The sequence below is a fragment of the Vombatus ursinus genome, unplaced genomic scaffold (genome assembly GCF_900497805.2).
Source record: "Vombatus ursinus unplaced genomic scaffold, bare-nosed wombat genome assembly UNPS02014791.1, whole genome shotgun sequence".
In the NCBI taxonomy this organism is placed as follows: Eukaryota; Metazoa; Chordata; class Mammalia; order Diprotodontia; family Vombatidae; genus Vombatus; species Vombatus ursinus.
Genome location: NW_020954569.1, coordinates 76981192 through 76999494, shown reverse-complemented (window position 1 = coordinate 76999494; position 18303 = coordinate 76981192).

Sequence of the window (18303 nt, the reverse complement as noted above, 5' to 3'; positions counted from 1 at the left end):
TCTTTGGCTCTCACTGACAGAACCTGAAACAAGAGACAACCTCCCCTTTGTGGAACAGTTATAAATTCACAGCTTAGCAGATTTCAAGCTGATTGCCTTTTCTCAGGTTGTCTCTCTGTAAATGAGCCTCTTCAGAGATGACGGATGGCTGAGCTCCTCCAAAACATAAATTCTCAGCTAACTGGAAGCATCACCTCAAACTACTTAACAATTTTGCTTCAGAGCCAACTGAAAGTTCAACTCCTTTGGATGACATTGTCCCCTGGTTGATAATTTTTAATCAATGAAAATTGTCAGCGGGAGCCAGAGTCTCCCAATCTCTCTGGGTGTCATGAAGTATGTGGAGGCTTGGAGCTTTGGGCTCACCTCACCTCCTGAATAAACATCAACATAAAAGGTTATCCTTTGTTCTTCCTGTCAAACCTAAATTTAGTAAAATTAGGATATAGATTTTCCTTTATTCTCTGTGATCACAAATGTAATGTCAGATTTTTTTTTCACTCTCCCAGGGAGATTTTCATCCTTCCTTTTATTCGGTGCCAAGGTTGTCAGAACCATAATTTATTCATATTTTTGACCTCTGGGGAAGACAATATCCATAGGGTCATAGAGTGTTATTGGATGTCAAGACTAAAATTCACTGCTCCAGGTCCTTTACAATGTTACATTTAATCAGGCCTGTGTAATTGTGGCTGGAGCATTGGCGGCTGTAATTAATCCTAGAGGGCAGCCCCTCCTTATTAGTAATTATTCAATATTTATGCATTTCCCAAGGTCCTGAACATAGAAAGCACTTGGACTCAAGGTTGAGTTTTCTTGGCAGCAAAATGGAAGCCTAAAATTTCTGCTACTGTGGTTGCACTACGGCCCTCATGGGGAAGACGGGAGAAGGGATGGATCTGGGGAAAGAGCATCCTTCAGCATGCCCTTCCTCTCCTCCAGCTGTGTGGTTGCCTTATCTTTGTGTGGTTCCTTTACCCAGAGCACCAAGGCATGCACTAGCCCCTGGAGCTTAATCATTTTCTGAGAATTGTGCAGAGAGGCCTCATGAGGTCTGGGGAACAATTAATCAATGCTAAATAATAACAATAGTTATTCTGTGATTCAGAGAAAGAATGCATCCTTCATTCACAACCTGCATAGATGTCGAGTGGACCCTCAGAGCAAAGCCCAGGAGCTCATTAGAATTCCTTTCAGGCTACATCTATGGGTGGCCCTCACGGTGCTATATTGTCCCTGTCATTTCAAACGGCTTGAAAATTGCTTTTGTAACCCCCATTTTAATTTGGTTGATTTGTCTTCCTCCTCCTTCCTCCATCCCTCCTGTCATCCTGGTTCGAAGATCCTTATAGCCCACAGGGGACCGGGGTGGAGGGAAATTTTGAGAGGATGTCCTCACTTGTGGCTGCAGGATCTCTGACCTTAAGCCATTTTGCATGCCTAAAACTGTATCTAGAAGGTCAGACATTGCTGAAATATGGACTTACTGTTAATTGATTTGTACCAATTTAATAATTATCATGGGATCATAGATCTTGATGGTATCTCTAAGGCCATCTGCATTTGACAAAGGAAGAAAATGAAGGACCAGAGAAGTGACTTTCTCAGTCTCACACAAGTAGTAAGCATCAGAGGAGGTCTTTGAACCCGGGACATCTTGCTCCTTAGCATCACAATACCTCATTACATTAATAACTTACAATTACGTAGGGCTTTATGTTTCTATATCACTTCTATATATTTCCTATCATTTGATGCTTGCAATAGCCCTGTGAAATCAGCAGGGCAGGTGTTATTATCCCCATTTTTCTGATGAGGAAATGGATGCAGAGAGAGGGCAAGTGGCTGGCTCCCATGGCTAGTGAGGGGAAGAAGCAAGAAAGAACCCAGGTCCCCTGATTCCAAATCCAGGACTTTACACATTTGTGTGCATTCAATATTAGAGATATTGCTTATCAATAGAAATGATTTTTTCCTCTGACGCTGCTTGCTTTGTTCACATGTAGGCTTGTCAGCTCCCCCCCCCCCCACCCAGGAACCCTGAAGGACCAAATGTCACGTAATCAAAAGCTACTTTGTTAGAAAACTGGCCTATTCAGTGCTCCTCATGAATGGCATTCAATCTCTCATTTTTGTGCCTTTGCACAGGGTACCCACAAGGTCTCTATACTCCTTTCTCATCTCTGCCACTTCAGATTTTTAGCTTCCCTTTAGTTTTAACTCAGAGCTTACATAGGGCCTTTCCAGATCCTCCCAGGCTCTAGAATCCCCTGAAATTACTTTTTGTTTTTTGACTAGGTACCCGTTTTGCATTTACCTATAGGTGTATAACATGTCATTCCCCTGAAAGAGTGTGGGCTACTTAAGGGCAAGGCGGTATGATTTTTTTCATTGTATCTCAAGTCTAGTAGAGTTCCTGGCATGTACAAGAGCATATATTATAAATGTTCTTAATTGATTGAGTTCAAAATGGCAGATTAAATGCCTGTGGGTTCTGTCTAGTTAGCTGGCTATTCTGGGTTCCAAAAGAGTTTGCCTTCTAGGAAGAAAGTGTCTTTCAGAGTCAGACCGCTTCATCTTTTTTTGTGTTTCACAGACCCCTTTGGTAGTCCATTGAAGAATACTGTGTAAATAAATGCATGAAATAAAATGGATACAACGACAAAGGAGACTGATTATATTACAGTAAAGATGACTTTTTCCTGTCTAAGTTCATGGACCCCCAGAAATCTATCCAAAGACTTCAGCTTAAGAACACCTTTAATCTAGAAAGAAAAACCTCATTGAGTGAAGGCCCTGGGAGTGGACACAGTCTCCCTGTGGGAAGAAAAGTGGCTGAGTTTTTTTCCCTTATCTGATATCAGGTGTGTAATAGATTTAACTCTCTCAATTCAAAGACCTAGAGCTTAAGCACTGGTGCTCTAAACTGAAGAGAGATGGTAAATGCTACTCCTTGCAGTTCTCAGCCCCTCAGCTGGGAGCTACAGCTAAAGCCAAGGCAGAAGCAGTGAGAAGCTCCACCGTAATGTGCCCAGGGGAGCAGTGCCCAGCAGAGACTGTGTGAGCTCAGAGGCTGCACACCAGGTGAGATCAGGTGGGATGAGGCCCAGAAGGAACATTAGGATAACATAGAGGCCTCACATTGTTGGAGCTGCCCCTACATGCATGCATCGTGGTCACACGCTCCCCTCATAAGCATTATTAAATTATAGATTTTGATCTGGAGGGGCCCTTGGAGGCTATCTGACCCAACTCCCTCATTTTATATAGTGGACACCGAGACTCAAAGATGTTCATTGACACGTGCAAATAATAAATGTCAGAAGAGGGTTTTGAACTCAGCTCCTCTGATTCCCAATCCAATTCAATACAGCTATCCCACACCACCTCCCTGGTTCCTTCTGCGTAGAGTATGTCTATTTTAGTAAGTATATCAATTCTTTTTCCACTGTTGGTGTGTACATCTGTGAGAGAGCATGCTCCAGGTTTATGAGGGAAATGTTCTATGGTACTATTCTTACTATGCTATTTCATTAAATGCCTTTGTTTTGAACTGATTGTATCTTTTGGCTGACCAGTAAAAGCAAACAGTCAGGGGTTTATGAGTTATGGAGTTTTGTTTTTGGGGTTTTTCTGAGTGCTTGCAAACTCACAAAGTACCACACGTATGAGGTCTAATGTGTGCCCCAGGAGCAACAATAACAATAACTCACATTTACATAGCACTTGAAGTAGAGGAGCATTTTCTCAAAACAATCCTGTGAGGTAGGCAGTATGAATATTATTAATCCCATTTTATAGATGAGTATACTGAGGCTAAGATAGGTTTAAATGACATGCCCGTGAAACCAAAATTAGTCAATGTTAGAGTCGGGATCTGAACTCAGATCCCATGACTCCAAGTTCATCACTCTTCCCAATATACAAAGAAAAGAGGGAACAATCAGATTCAGTTGGGCCCAATTCCTTTTCTCCAGATTGCTGCAGCCTGGAGATTGCCTGAGCACCTGCATGAAATCAGTCTAGTGCAAGGGGAAATGATACAAATAAAATAAAATTTGTATTTGTGACCAAAAAAAGGCTCAGAGAATGATCACATTCTAGTAATCAGCTTGCAAGGACAGCCTCATCTTTACACACTCCTTGCCTGCCTTAAAAAAAAAAAAGCAAACAGAAATCTCGGTGTTTTTATCTGCACAGCCTCCGGCTGAAATCCTGTGGCCCCAAGCTCACTTGAAAATAAATTTCGATCCAAGTCCTTCCAGTGTTGCCTCATTAAGTTTTTCTGTTCATCCTTGTCAAGATTTCCCATTTGACCACTGCAGCATTATTTCCCCGGTAGGCTGTCTCTGGGGAGGGAGGTCAGCAGCGGGGAGTCGGACTGCCCAGACGGAAAATGTTTAACAAGGAGTTGCTCACCAGTCCTGGCTGTCCACCCCCTCCTAAAGCTCGCACTGAAGCAACACATTTCATTTAACAAGGCCTCCACCCCTCCCCCTATGGCCTGCTTCTTCTTCCCCAAACCCCTCCCTGTTACCAAGTCTAGCCTTGACCCCTTTGGGGATGAGAGTGGGGAGGGGGGCTGCCTTCCCAGGACTGAGCCCAGTCAGACATGAAGGAGCTGGCCCTCAGGTCCCCGGAGCCGGGGCTCCCTCCAAGCCAGACCATTGGCTTCCTCTTGGTCCAAATTAGAATTTACGGTGACAATTTACACAAGTTACATCTTTTATTTAATATTCCAGCATTTCTTCCCCAAGGCTTTCAGTTCACACTGCTCTAGTCAGAATTATGGTTTTTTTTTTCTTCTTGCAGCCTCTTTTTGCATTATTATCATCATTTATTATTTTTATGTCCTCTATTTGTACCCTGTATACATCATTTCTCTGAGGTTCCCAGAGCAGCTACAAGTTAGTGGGGAGCCTTTCATCCCCCCAATAGTCAATATGCTGTGGGGTTTTTGTGGGCAGCGAAATAACCCTAGTTTGTAGATAGACTTAAAGCTAATGCCAAGAAGCATCCTGAGAAAAGACCTAGGATACCCATGCAGATGTAGCTAGGCTTTCTTCTTCCTCCTTCAAGCGGACTCACAGAGCCATCAAATGTGAGAGCCACAGGTGACCTTAGTACGCATTTCATTCGACTCCTTCCCTTTGCTGAGGAGGCAACTGACGGGAACTGCCTTGTCTACTAGTCACACTGCTTTTTTTCAAATAATATTTTATTTTTCCTCAATTACATGTAAAAATAATTTTCACATTTTTTAAAGTTTTGAGTTGATAAGAACAATCACTCACTTTTTGTAGCATTTTAAGGCTTGTGATGCACTTTGCTAACAGAAACAATGACCCTTAAGCAGTTAATGGAAGTCGTATTATTTCCAATTCTTAGCTGAGGAAGGGGCAGCTAGGTGGCTCAGTGGATAAAACACCAGACAGACCTGGAGTCATCTTCCTTAGTTCAAATATGGCCTCAGACACTTGGCAAGTCACTCAACCCTGTTTGCCTCAGTTCCCCAACTGTAAAATGAGTTGGAGGAAAACAATGGCAAACCACTCCAGTATCTTTGCAAAGAAATCCCCCAAAATGGGGTCACAAAGAGCCAGACACAACTGAAATGACTGAACAACAACTATAAAAGATGAGGAAACTGGGTAACGTGACTTGCCTATACTCAGCTATCAGTAGTCTGAGATAGGATTCAAACTCAGGTCTTCTGACCAGGGAGGCATATTCAATAATACTATAATGGGATCTCTGAGGGCACAGAGGCCTTGGATGGTGTTTTCCCAAGGGGAGAACTGTAGGAGCCTACTTCCAGGAGAGCTGTAATGGTGTAGAACAGAAATGTCTTGCAAAGTGTGGAGCTTCCATAGAACTCCTGTAACTGGTTATGGTCCACTACACCACATGGTTATGAGGGGGATCAGGTTTTTAACTGGCTGTGTAGCTGAAACTGAGACAGCATTAGTCAAGCCTTTTTTGTACATTCTCTCTCCAGCTTCACTCTGGTGGTGGGATTTCTTTATTCATCTCATCTCGTGAGAGACTTGGGGCCTTCTCCTCTCTGAAGCCATGTAGCCTTCTGAAAGGGACTCTGCATTGGTTCTTTTGCCTCCCAGGTGAAGGAATTGAAGCCTCTGAAATTGGGAGTTTCAAAAGGTCAAGAGAACACTTCGGTGTTCCAAGGTTCTAGAATCTTGAGTTTTGCAGCAAGCTCAACATTAAAACCCCTAAGAGCAGAGCTCGACCTTCTAGAACTAGTCCAGTGGTAGGTGAGATGAAGCCTTCTCCAGTGGCCCTGCTGCATCTGGACATGAACTGAGTGGGAACGTTGTTATGTATGCTAAGGATAAACCTAATCTCCCCAGACATGAGGTGGTTTAGGGAAGAACGAGTCTCAATAGTGTTGGAGAAAGAGGTTTATGCTTTGTTCTTGCTATGTCTTCAAATTAAATATCTCTTTGTAAAAGCCAATTGATGTTAAGCGACTAACTGGAACCGGCGCACTATTTATTGTGACCTAACAATATTGTGGGCACAATTTGAGGGTGTTTGAACCAACAGCAATAGAAAAGAGCTACTGGGGGGGGGGAGCCAAGATGACAGAGGGAAAGCAGTGACTGTCTTGAGCTCTCTCCCAAAGCCCTCCAAATACCTAAAAAAATGGCTCTAAACAAATTCTAAAGCAGCAGAACCCACAAAAAGACAGACTGAAACAAATTTCCAGCCAAAGACATCCTGGATGGTTGATGGGAAAGGTATATTGCCCCAGGCGGGGAGAGGAGCTACCTTGGAGCAGGCCTCAGAGGACTGAATTGTGGGCAGCTGTGGCAGTTTCCAGACTTCTCAACCCGCGAACACCAAAGACAACGTGGAAGGTGAGTGAGAAAAGTCTGTGACTGTGGTGAGAGAGGAGCTAGGTCTCAGCCACAAGTCTCAAGTGCGGCCCGGGGTCATGGCTGTTTCCTGAGCTTCTGGCCCACAGACTGAGGGGGAATCAAGTGGCTGATCAGAGGGGGATTGCAAGGATCTCTCTGCCAGTGAGGAGGCAGGAATCTCTTGCTCTGCCTGTGCTTGGATCTGGGTCACAGTTCTGAGGGGCGGTCCTGGGGCAAGGAGGAACAATGGTGCGGTGGAGCTTGTTGTGGTGGTGGAGAGGAAACACCTTGCCCCCTTATCATACCACCTTGGAAGAACTGAAAATTTACAGGTCCATAGAAGTACCTCTGAAAACAGCTATACAGACTCCCGAAGCTTGGGACAGTATACTCTTCACATTGGAAGCAGACTTTTACCTTAACAAAGAGTTTAAAACTCAAGTAATTGACTGGGACCATGAGTAAGCAGCGCAAAAAGAGTCAGACTATATTATCTTACTTTGGTGACAAAGAAGATCAAAACATACAACCAGAAGAAGACAACAGAGCCAAAGCTCCTACATCCAAAGCCTCCAAGAAAAATATGAATCAGTCTCAGGCCTTGGAAGAGCTCAAAAGGGATTTTGAGAAGCAAGTAAGAGAAGTAGAGGAAAAACTGAGAGTGATGCAAGAAAATCATGAAAAACAAGTCAACAGCTTGCTAAAGGAGACCCAAAAAAGTACTGAAGAAAATAACACCTTAAAAAATAGCCTAACCCAAATGGCAAAAGAGATCCAAAAAGCCAATGAGGAGAAGAATGCCCTAAAAAGCAAAATTGGCCAAATGGAAAAGGAAGTCCAAAAACTTACTGAAGAAAATACTTCCTTAAAAATTAGAATAGAGCAATTGGAAGCTAGTGACTTTATGAGAAATCAAGACACTGTAAAACAAATACAAAAGAATGAAAAATTAGAAAACAATGTGAAATATCTCATTGGAAAAACAACTGACCTGGAAAATAGATCCAGGAGAGAGAATTTAAAAATTATTGGATTATCTGAAAGCCATGATCAAAAAAAAGAGCTTAGACATCATCTTTCAAGAAATTATCAAGGAAAACTGTCCTGATATTTTAGAACAAGAGGGCAAAATAGAAATTGAAAGAATCCACCGATCTCCTCCTGAAAGAGATCCCCAAAGGAAAACTCCTAGGAATATTGTAGCCAAATTTCAGAGTTCCCAGGTCAAAGAGAAAATATTACAAGCAGCCACAAAGAAACAATTCAAGTATTGTGGAAACACAATCAGGATAACACAAGATTTAGCTGCTTCTACATTAAGGGACTGCAGGGCATGGAATGTAATATTCCAGAGAGCAAAGGAGATAGGATTACAATCAAGAATCACCTACCCAGCAAAACTGAGTATAATCCTGCAGGGGGAAAAATTGTCATTCAGTGAAATAGAGGAGTTTCAAACATTCTTGATGAAAAGACCAGAGCTGAATAGAAAATTTGATTTTCAAATACAATACTCAAGTGGAACATGAAGAGGTTTATTTGTTGGGAGTCACCTCCAGTTGTCCTGATCTATACGTTGCCACTGCACCCAGATGGCTCCAGAGGAGAAAGTGATACTGGTGACTTAGCATATTCCTCCCTCACTTAAATCCAATTCACTTGCTAGGCATGGCATCATCTTTCTGATATCATGGCCCTCTTCAAAAACAAAGAACAACAACAGGTTTATTTGTTAATATTCTAATTTTAAAATGCTTATCCAGTTCATTTATTCTCTTTTTCTATTCTATAAATGCATGTTTATAGCAACATAAAAAAAGAATAAAAAAAGAAAAGAGCTACTCCCAAACCCCTCAGGGTACCCTAGAATCCAAAAAGATGTAGTCTGCCAGGGTATGAGGGACTTAGCTAGAGCATACCCATTACTGCTACAACAACAATAGTCACAATAGCTGACATTTATGTAGTACCTAAGGTTTGCAAAATGCTATGCATATGTGTTCTCATTTGATCCACACAATAACCCTCTGAGGTAGATATTATTATTTTTTTCTTTTTTATAGGTAAGGAAAGTTAATGAAGAGAGATAAGACTTACTCCCATAGCTGATAACTGTCTAAGGCAGTATTGAAACTCAGATCATCCAAATTCAGTGATCTGTCCAGTATGCCTTTGGATTTAAGGAAGTCCAGAGTCTTATTCTTTCAGTCTAGAGCGATAACTAGTGTGAATCAATCAGGGCTTGTCCAGGGCACCAACATCTGGGAGTGAGAGTGGAGCAGGGCACATTTCTCTGTAGTAGCTTTCCAGTGGGCCATCCTGGCACCCTAGTCTTCCATAAGTCGACTTTATGGGATGACCACCTCTAACTCCCATTAACAAGTTTGGCCCAGTCATAATGATTCTTAGTTGTAGCCCTGAAAAAGTACAGGAAGAAGAAGAAGAAGAAGAAGGAGAAGAAGGAGAAGGAGAAGGAGAAGGAGAAGGAGAAGGAGAAGAAGAAGAAGAAGAAGAAGAAGAAGAAGAAGAAGGAGAAGAAGAAGGAGAAGAAGAAGGAGGAGGAGGAGGAGGAGGAGAAGGAGGAGGAGGAGAAGGAGGAGGAGGAGGAGGAGAAGAAGAAACATTTATATAGTATTTACTATATATATACCAGATACTGTGTTAATCAATTTACAAGTACTATCTTGTTTGATCCTCACAACAACCCTGAGACATCAGTGCTATTATTATCCCTATTTTATAGATAGAGAAACTGAGGCTGATAGAGATTAAATGACTTGCCCAAGGTCACACAGCTACTAAGTATCTGAAGCCAAATTTGAACTCAGGTCTTCCTGACTCCAGACTTAGCATTCTATCCACTGAGCCACCTAGCTACCCCCACTTAAATGGCAGCAAAGGTGTCTTTTCATCAGTCTGTGCTTTCGGTAATGAGTCACTGGTGGGTGCTCTATGTCACTCCCCATTGAACAGAGCTTGCTGTTGGGCAAACATTAAATTGACCTTTCATAGGTTTGCATTCAATAGATGAAACTCTTTACCATACTGGCACTTCTTGGATTTTTGTTGTTGTTTTTGTTGTTCAGGACATGGGCTACACAGGCCCAGCTTCTTCCCCAGCTGTGGCCTACTGACAGACAAATAGGCCAAGTGTGTGATGAGCATAACAACAGCATTCCATGGAGAACTGAGTAAATAGTTAACACCCATGGGCTGTTATAAACTTCCCCAGTGCTATTACTGTTACCTATGGACTTATTGGAGCTCAAATTTCCTGGTAAAGATTTCTGTACTGGTCTCATCAAGAACCTTGCTTCTTAGCCTCAGCCCTGGTTTCTTAAGATTGACTACCTTGGTAACAACTCAACCCGAACTTGACCCCATGCCAATGAAACCCCTTGAACCCTACCTCCTACTCTGGGCCCTGGTTGTTGAGTGCAGTTGCTGAAACCCTAGCCAGTATGAAAGTGGACTGGAGAGCTGAGGACCTGAAACCTACCAATCAATCTACCAATCAATAAATATTTATTAAGCACCTCCTGTGTGCCAGGTTCTGGGATACAAAACTTTGACCCAATTCCACAGCTAATCATGTAGCCAAGGCCCTAAAGTAGGAGAGGCAGCGTGGTAATGAACACTGGATTTGCAGTCAGATGACCTGGGTTCAAATCCCAGTCTTGCCCATTATTACCTATGTAAATTGATTTACCTTTGTGTGCCTCAGTTTCCTTGTCTGTAAGATGAAGGGGTTGGACTAGGTGACCTCCAAGCCCTACTTGTTCTAAATCTGTGGGCCTGTGCACTAAGGCTATTCATTAGAAGGAGAAGCTGAGCAATTAGGGCATTGGTTGGGAATTCATTGTTAGTGGGATAATCCTCAGTAAGGCCCTCTTTCTTGCTCACATTTTCCATTATCAAACCAATGGTTCCCTCCTTGGCCTTGACTAGATTCCTAAGGCAGCCTCTGAAATAGAGCTAATCATCTTTGTAGTAAAGGGTTTGGGGAGTCACAGGTGAAAGTCACAGAAAAGCACTCACTCTTCATTTATTTTGTTGCAAATTCATTCATTCAGTCAGTCACTCAGCAAATTGCTACCAGCTCAGTTTTCCACCAGATAATGTACTGAATTAGAAAATTCAAAATGTTGGGAAGGTTTTTAATCCATTTTTAAACCCCGAATTGAATAAGAACTGTTCCATGAAAACAAAACTGAAAAACAGAATCTCCATAATTTGTTGCACAAGGGCAACATTTTATAATTTCCAAAGCATTTCCATTAATTTCATTGATGTTCCTTACTCAGTTACAGATGACCTGTTATCTGCTTTACATTAGCTCCAACTGGATAGTGAATTCCAAGGATGCAGTGCCTTTTTCTATTGCACAAGACAAAAAAAAGGACAAGAAAAAAAACAAGAAAATCAAAATCTGTCAGCTGCAGTATAATAAGGAATCCTTACCTTGCTGCAAACATACAGAATTCAATGAGTAAGGCTTAGCAAAGAGGAGTTGTGCCAAAACTGGGCCAGGATTTGGTGTGTTTATTTCTCAGAGGTCTTGTAGGAAGTAAAGTAAGAAAGAAAAAAGACAGATGCATTTTCTTAAAATTATCTCTTCTTTTTTTTTTTTTTAAAACAGAGAGGTGGTTATTAACCTACTTGAGAATGAGTTCACATTCCCATTGAAGCTTACAGACATGGTTTGATGTTCATTACTGTACTCCCAGATGAACAGTAAGTCTCTGGAACAGTACTTACAGCCTGTAATAATATTACCACTCAGTCTACTACATGGTCCCTTAGTCATTTTTTCAATTAAAAAAAGAACCGGTGCTCTATTAACCTTCTGCCTGCTACTCCATCCTTCATATTGCCTTTAGACTGGGATTGCAGGCCATGTATTAAAAAAAAGCATATATTACTGTAAACCACCTCCAAGTTTTCTGTCATTAGAAAGATGAAGTATCATTTTTTCATTTAAAAATACGACACAGTTTGTCAAATTCACAGCCCCTGGACCTTCCTGGAATCTCTTTGTTACCAAAGAGATGTGGTGTAACTCCCACCCACTTGGCTTTGAGCTCACCTGTGAAGGACTCTGCTGAAGATTTGTGGAGGAATAGTTCTGAGCTCATGAGGCAGTGCTGGGCAGTATTGACATTTTGCTGACAGCCGCTCCTCTGTGAAACAGTGGCCTCTGCTTTCCAGATGCTGGGTCAGTAAATACAACCATACACCCCAATAGATCAGCCTCTCTCCAGGGGAAAATCTACCTGCTTAGTGAGCCTCCTTCCTGTTGGCTCACATGGGACTGATGGAAAGGTCAGTGGATCACAAAGACCACACTGTGTATTCATTCATCAAAGCTTTCTTTACTTTCATGTCCCAAGTGGGGCTACCCAAGGCAGCTGAACAGTTAAAACCAGTGACTCAGAAAGGGATCTCCAACTTCTGATCCTGGCATAATCTGATGGCTGGAACTTCATAATAATCATTTTCTCTAGGGCTGTTAGAGACACTCATTTTGTACATGGTTTCCTCAGATAACCAGGAGTGACTATCCCTCCCATCCCTAACCATGGAAAGGGCAGGGGGTAGGAGTAGGGAGAGTCTTATAAGACTACTTAGAATGTGGGGTCAGCATTCCCATAATTGGTCATTCTCAGCCCTGTTTTCTTAAGATTGGCTACCTTGGTAACAACTCAACCCGAACTTGACCCCATGCCAATGAGGAGGTCAAGAACCAAGTCTGCTGTCCTCCCTTGTAGGAAAGGGAAGGGCCAATGGTAATGTTTCCCTATGCACATCTTGTTCACACTCTGTGCACTCCTATGAAAGATATTCTCTTTTGGAAGCATAGTTTAATTATGGTGAAATGAGAAGAGTAAGGCTATTTAAAAAAAAGTTTTTTATGACCCATCCCTGTGTTGTATTACAGTATATAGAGTGCTTGACTTATACCCTCACTGCCCAACCTTCCAAAGAACTCTATAAGTAGAACTGGCCCTCAGCATAATTAAAAAGTTGACAAAAATTGTCTTTGGTGACTCTCTATGTCTTGTCTTTCTATACTACTCTCCCCTTTCAGGTTCCTCTTCCCATCAGCTTTTGGGTATTAGGTGCCTTTTTCCCCTGTGAGAACCTGTTCAGTTTTGTTTTATAAGGAAGAGGGACAGACACCCAGGGTTTCCCTGTTTCCTATTGCCTACTCTACCAGCTCAGCCATAGGCCACATAAGCATTGACATGAAAGGATAGTGTGTCAAAAGTCATGGAGTTAGATTCAGGAGACTTGGATTCTAGTCCAATTTCTCTGATATTAACTTGCTTTGTAACCATAGGTTTCAATTTCTCTGACATTAACTTGCTTTGTAACCATAGGTAAATCACTGAATCTTTCTAGGTTTTAATTTCCTATAAAATTATGTGGTTGAATTCAAAACTTATTCAAATTTATTAAGTGCTTGCTAAATGTTCACTGTATTAAAAGCACTATACTAAGTGCAGACCAATTCAAAAACAAATAAGACATCTGCTCTCAAAGGGTTTATGATCCAGTAGCAAAGATAAAATATATATAATTAAATATTATATAAAATGGATTATGACAGATGCATAGGAAAGAGAAAAGGGATAACCACAGCTCTGGGGGAGTTTCAAAGGGTGAGTGGTCACCTATAAATGGGGCAATCATAGAAGAGTTTGAGAAGAGAGTGGCATTAAGTTGGGCCTTGAAGGGTAGGATGGATGGAATTTCAATAGGTAGATACAAGTGGGAAGAGTAAGCTCTTTTTGGCATAGGTACCAGGGATTAATTAATCTTTAAAACTCTGTGATTTTATGAAAAACTCAATATACACACCTTAGGCATTCCTACCCCTAAAGGGATAAATTGAGAATATGATGGAATTAATATAGGAATAGACTATATATGAGTCCTAGAAAAACTGTAGAGGACAGATTAACTCTGAGGTCAATTCCAATAAATGTTTGTTTGGTCTAGAACCCCTGGGATCTGAGCTGACATTAAGTCATCCAAAGGATCTTTCAGATCAAGGTTCTCTGTGTCTTTTCAGGATTAGAAGCCTGTATCCTTCAGTTCATGGTAGTCTAACATGTATCAGAAATTAGCCAGACCATGGCAGTTATAGAGAAAAAAAAAGTAGAGTGACAGAGACAGAGAGAGAAATGGAGGCAGAAAGAGACCTAAAGCAGGGAAAATGAGAGAGAGAGAGAGAGAGAGAGAGAGAGAGAGAGAGAGAAAATGGGTGTGCCTGGTTGGTTGATGGGAGAAAGGATGGTGGTAGTAATGAAAGGTGAAAGGGAATATTTTCCCCTATTTAGTCAACTATTCGTTGTTATTATTATCAAATAATGACAGCTCACATTTATAAAACATATTAAGATTTTCAAACACTTTCCTCGAAATTACTCTGTAAAGTAGATAGTACAAATTTTATTGCCACTGTTTTACAAATAAGGAAATCGAGCCTTGCTGAAGTTAAGTGTCTTGCCTAGGGTAATGCTAGGAAATGTCAGAGCTGGGTTTCAAACAAATACGTATTGTCTTATTTAACACCATGTTCTTTCCACTGCCCCACATATTCTCTTTATACCAAAAGTATCTAATTCAAATAAAATTGAATCTTGTAGACTGCATATTGACTTACAAAATTACAAACTAACATTATCTATGTTCTATTGTATTTTTATTTATTTTGCCAAATACTTCCCAATTGCATTTTAACTGGGGGGTGGGGGGTGGGATGGAGCCTTAGGAGTTTTTCCAGCTAAAGTCTGACACCTCTGTAGTCTAGACCTCCACTTCCTACTGAACCTCAACGTTCATGCTTCCCTTCAGGCCCAGGGCACAGTCAGTACAGCCAGACTCCTCTCTCCCAGAGTTGTGCTGCGCAATCTGACATGTTTACAAATTGTCTTGTTATTGTCCTCAGATGAGCATCTTCTCTTCCCATCTTGGCTCTAAGTCCCTCAAGGACAGGGATCATGCCTTCTGCTTCTGCTATGTCCCCCAAAGTGCCTAGAACAGGGCTGAGCAGCACGTGGTTGTTGCACAGTAATGATTTGTAAATTGATTAATTTGAATTCACCAGCTGCAGCCTGGTTACATGAAAGCAACTGCCTCTCCCAGGCTCAGCTCTTGGCAATTGTATCTATCTCCGTGAAGACAGGCCATATAATCAGCTAAAGACTACAGGAGGGACCAGGATAGAACATAGGACTGAGATTGTCTTAAAAGAAGGTGAGATTTCAAATAATTTCAGATTTCAGGCCAGTACCTCTGTCTGTGAGCGTGCAAAGAAGTCAAGAAAAAGCATACTGAGATTAGTATGTGAGAAGAGAGATATAAGAGCAACATAAAATGAAATTTATAAGAGCTAAATGTAAAGTCCTATACCTTGGTGCCCCAAATCAACTACACTAATACACTAACACAGAACAGCGGTGAGGAAAGGCATGGTGTGGTGAGAGTTTTAGCTGACAATAGTCATATGAAAAATAACTGGGGGACTACCAGATATACTTTGAGTCGATTGTATAACATGCTCTATGCTCAAAAAAAAAAAGAAAAAGAAAAAAGAAAGCTAATGTGAGTTAAAATGAATTAATACAAGCCTGGGTTCACTACAGTGGATAGAGTGCTTGACTTGGAGTCAGAAAACCCTAGATTTGAAATCTGACTCAGACATTTAGTAGTTCTAAGCACTTTGGGCAAATCACTCTAATCTCTTTCAGTTTTAGTTTCTTAATCCGTAAAATGGGGGATAATAATAAAGAGGGATGTGCTAGTAGATGCTTAACAACCAGCTCTCTAAAAATGAGACTTTTAAGTTTAATCTGAATTATTAACATTTTCTCCCACACTTTCTTAAGTCTAGATAATCAACAAAACAAGAAATCAAGCCCTGATTTGTAGTATTTGCTGATTTCCGAGGCGTAAATGCTTACTTCGAAAATTTAACAAACAGCCCTCAGGAGCCTGAAGGATTTGGCTCCAGCACACCCCTGATAATAAGTGTATCATTTGCTTCAGAGAGCTGTCATAATGATCAAATGAGTTTGCGCAGCTTGTCCCAAAAGTCTTGGTGCAGTTTAAAATTGCATTAAAATTTTTGGGACACTCTATGTAAAATACTTTGCAAACATTAAAATACTATATAACACCAATGGGGTGGTAGTGGTAGTGATGATGATGATGTCCAAATCAAGATAATAGTTCCTCTGTATTTTTCCTTGGTCATACTATATTTGAATTTCTCTCTTTGGTTTGGGGTGCAGAATTTTGGAAAGGACATTGACAAGTCAGAGAGCATCTAAGTGAGGGCTACCAGCATGGTAAGTGTACTTGATAACATGCTTTGCGAGGATCAGTTGAAGGTGTTTAGCTTGGAGAAAAGATTATTTAGAATGGAGATACGATAGTTGTCTTCAAGCACGTGAAGGACTTATACCTGGAAGAGCAATCAGATACGTACTACTTGACCTCAGTGGGCAGAAATAGAAGCAATCATTGGCCATTTTTTAGCTAGAAATGAGGAAAAACAATTAGAGCTTTCCAAAAGTGGGATGAGATGCTTCATAGAGTAGAGTTCTCCCATTACTGAGGGTCTTCCAGAAGATACTGGATGACAATTCTTTGGGGATGATATGCCCAAGATTTCTGTTCAGATGAGGGTTGGACTGCTTGACTCCCAAGGTCCTTTCCAATTTGAAGATTCCTTTAATCCCTGATATTAAATCTTTGATTCCCAGAAATAGCTGGAGGATGCACATTCCAACTGCTCCCCCTCCCTGTATTATTTCTTTAGAGGCAAGATTCTGAGTGTTTCCAGATAAGTTTCCCCTCACCAAATCCCTTTTGTTCTACTCTCCCTCTTCCCTGCTTCCTCTTTGGGTTTTTTCTCTCTCTCCTCTTCTCCTTGTTTCTCTCTTTACCTCTCCCCCACCTTCTTTTCTCCCTCCCACACAGATCCTCTGCACACATTCCAGGAGCATAGAAGGCTAAAAGCTGTTACTGTTTCTCTGTGGCAGTTCCCAGATCCTCTAACCCTGCTGTCAGTTAAACTTCACTCCCAGTATATTTCTGTTTTCTCCCTGAAAGGGAGGCACAATGCATCAGTGCAGTGGTGGATGGAACAGAGAGAAGCAAAGAAGGGGAGAAGTAAATTTCAAATGAGAGGTGCACAAAAGATTTTGGAGGGCTATTTATCATCTGATTGGGACTTCATCTCTCAGTGCTGTCAATGGATGGTGATTTTTTTTAAAAAAATTATTATTTTTCAATTAACAAAAATCTATTTTCTCTCTCTCCTACCTCCTCCGCAATGAAACTATGCATAGTTGAGCAAAACTAATTCCCACATTATCCATGTCCCAAAGATATATGTCTCAGTCTGAATCCTGAATCCATCACTTCTCTGTCAAGTAACATGGTGGTGGATAGCATGCTTTATTACGGGTCCTCTAGAATCATGGTTGGTCTTTGCATTGATCAAAGTTCTTAACTTTTTTCAAGTTATTTGTCTTTATAATGTTTTTGTATATAACATAGAAGTGTATATAATACATAAATCATTCCATATGACATATAATATGTATAACATATAAATCATTGCATATTATGCATACTATGAATATAAATATATATGAATTATATATAAATATATTAATATTATGAATATAAATATATTATATAAATTTATATAATAAGTATGAATATGAATATAAAATATTATATATAATTGCATAAGATACATACTATATATATATATATATAAAATATAAATCATTCTCCTGATTCTGCTAACTTCACTCTGTATCAAGTTCGTCTATGTCTTCCCAGGTTTCCCTGTAACTGTCCCTTTCATCATTTCTAACAGAACCATAGTATTCCTTTGCATTCATATGCTATAATTTGTTCAGCCATTCCCCATTTGGTGAGCACCTTTTTAGTCTCCACTTCTTTGCCATAACAAAAAGAGTTGGTATAAATATTTTTTGTACATGTAGCTTGTTTTCCTCTTTCTTTTCTCTCCTCAGTGTCTACATCTAAAAGTGATAGCACTAGGTCGAAGTGTACACAGTTTACTAAAATTGGGGGCATGGTTCCAAATTGCTTTCCAGAATTAGTGGACCAATTCACAGGTCCACAAATAGTACACTGATATACTTGCTTTCCTGTATCCTCTCCAACAAGTGTCATTTTCCCTTCTTTAAAAATCAGCTTTGCTGGTCCAATGGGTGTAAGGTGGAACCTCAGAGTTGCTTTAACTTTCACTTCTTTAATAATTATTGATGGAATTCTTTTTCATGTGGTTATTGATAGCTTGAATTTCTTTCTCTGAAAACTCTTTCTTATTCTTCTACTATTGATCAATTAGGGGAATGGTTCTCATTTGTATAAG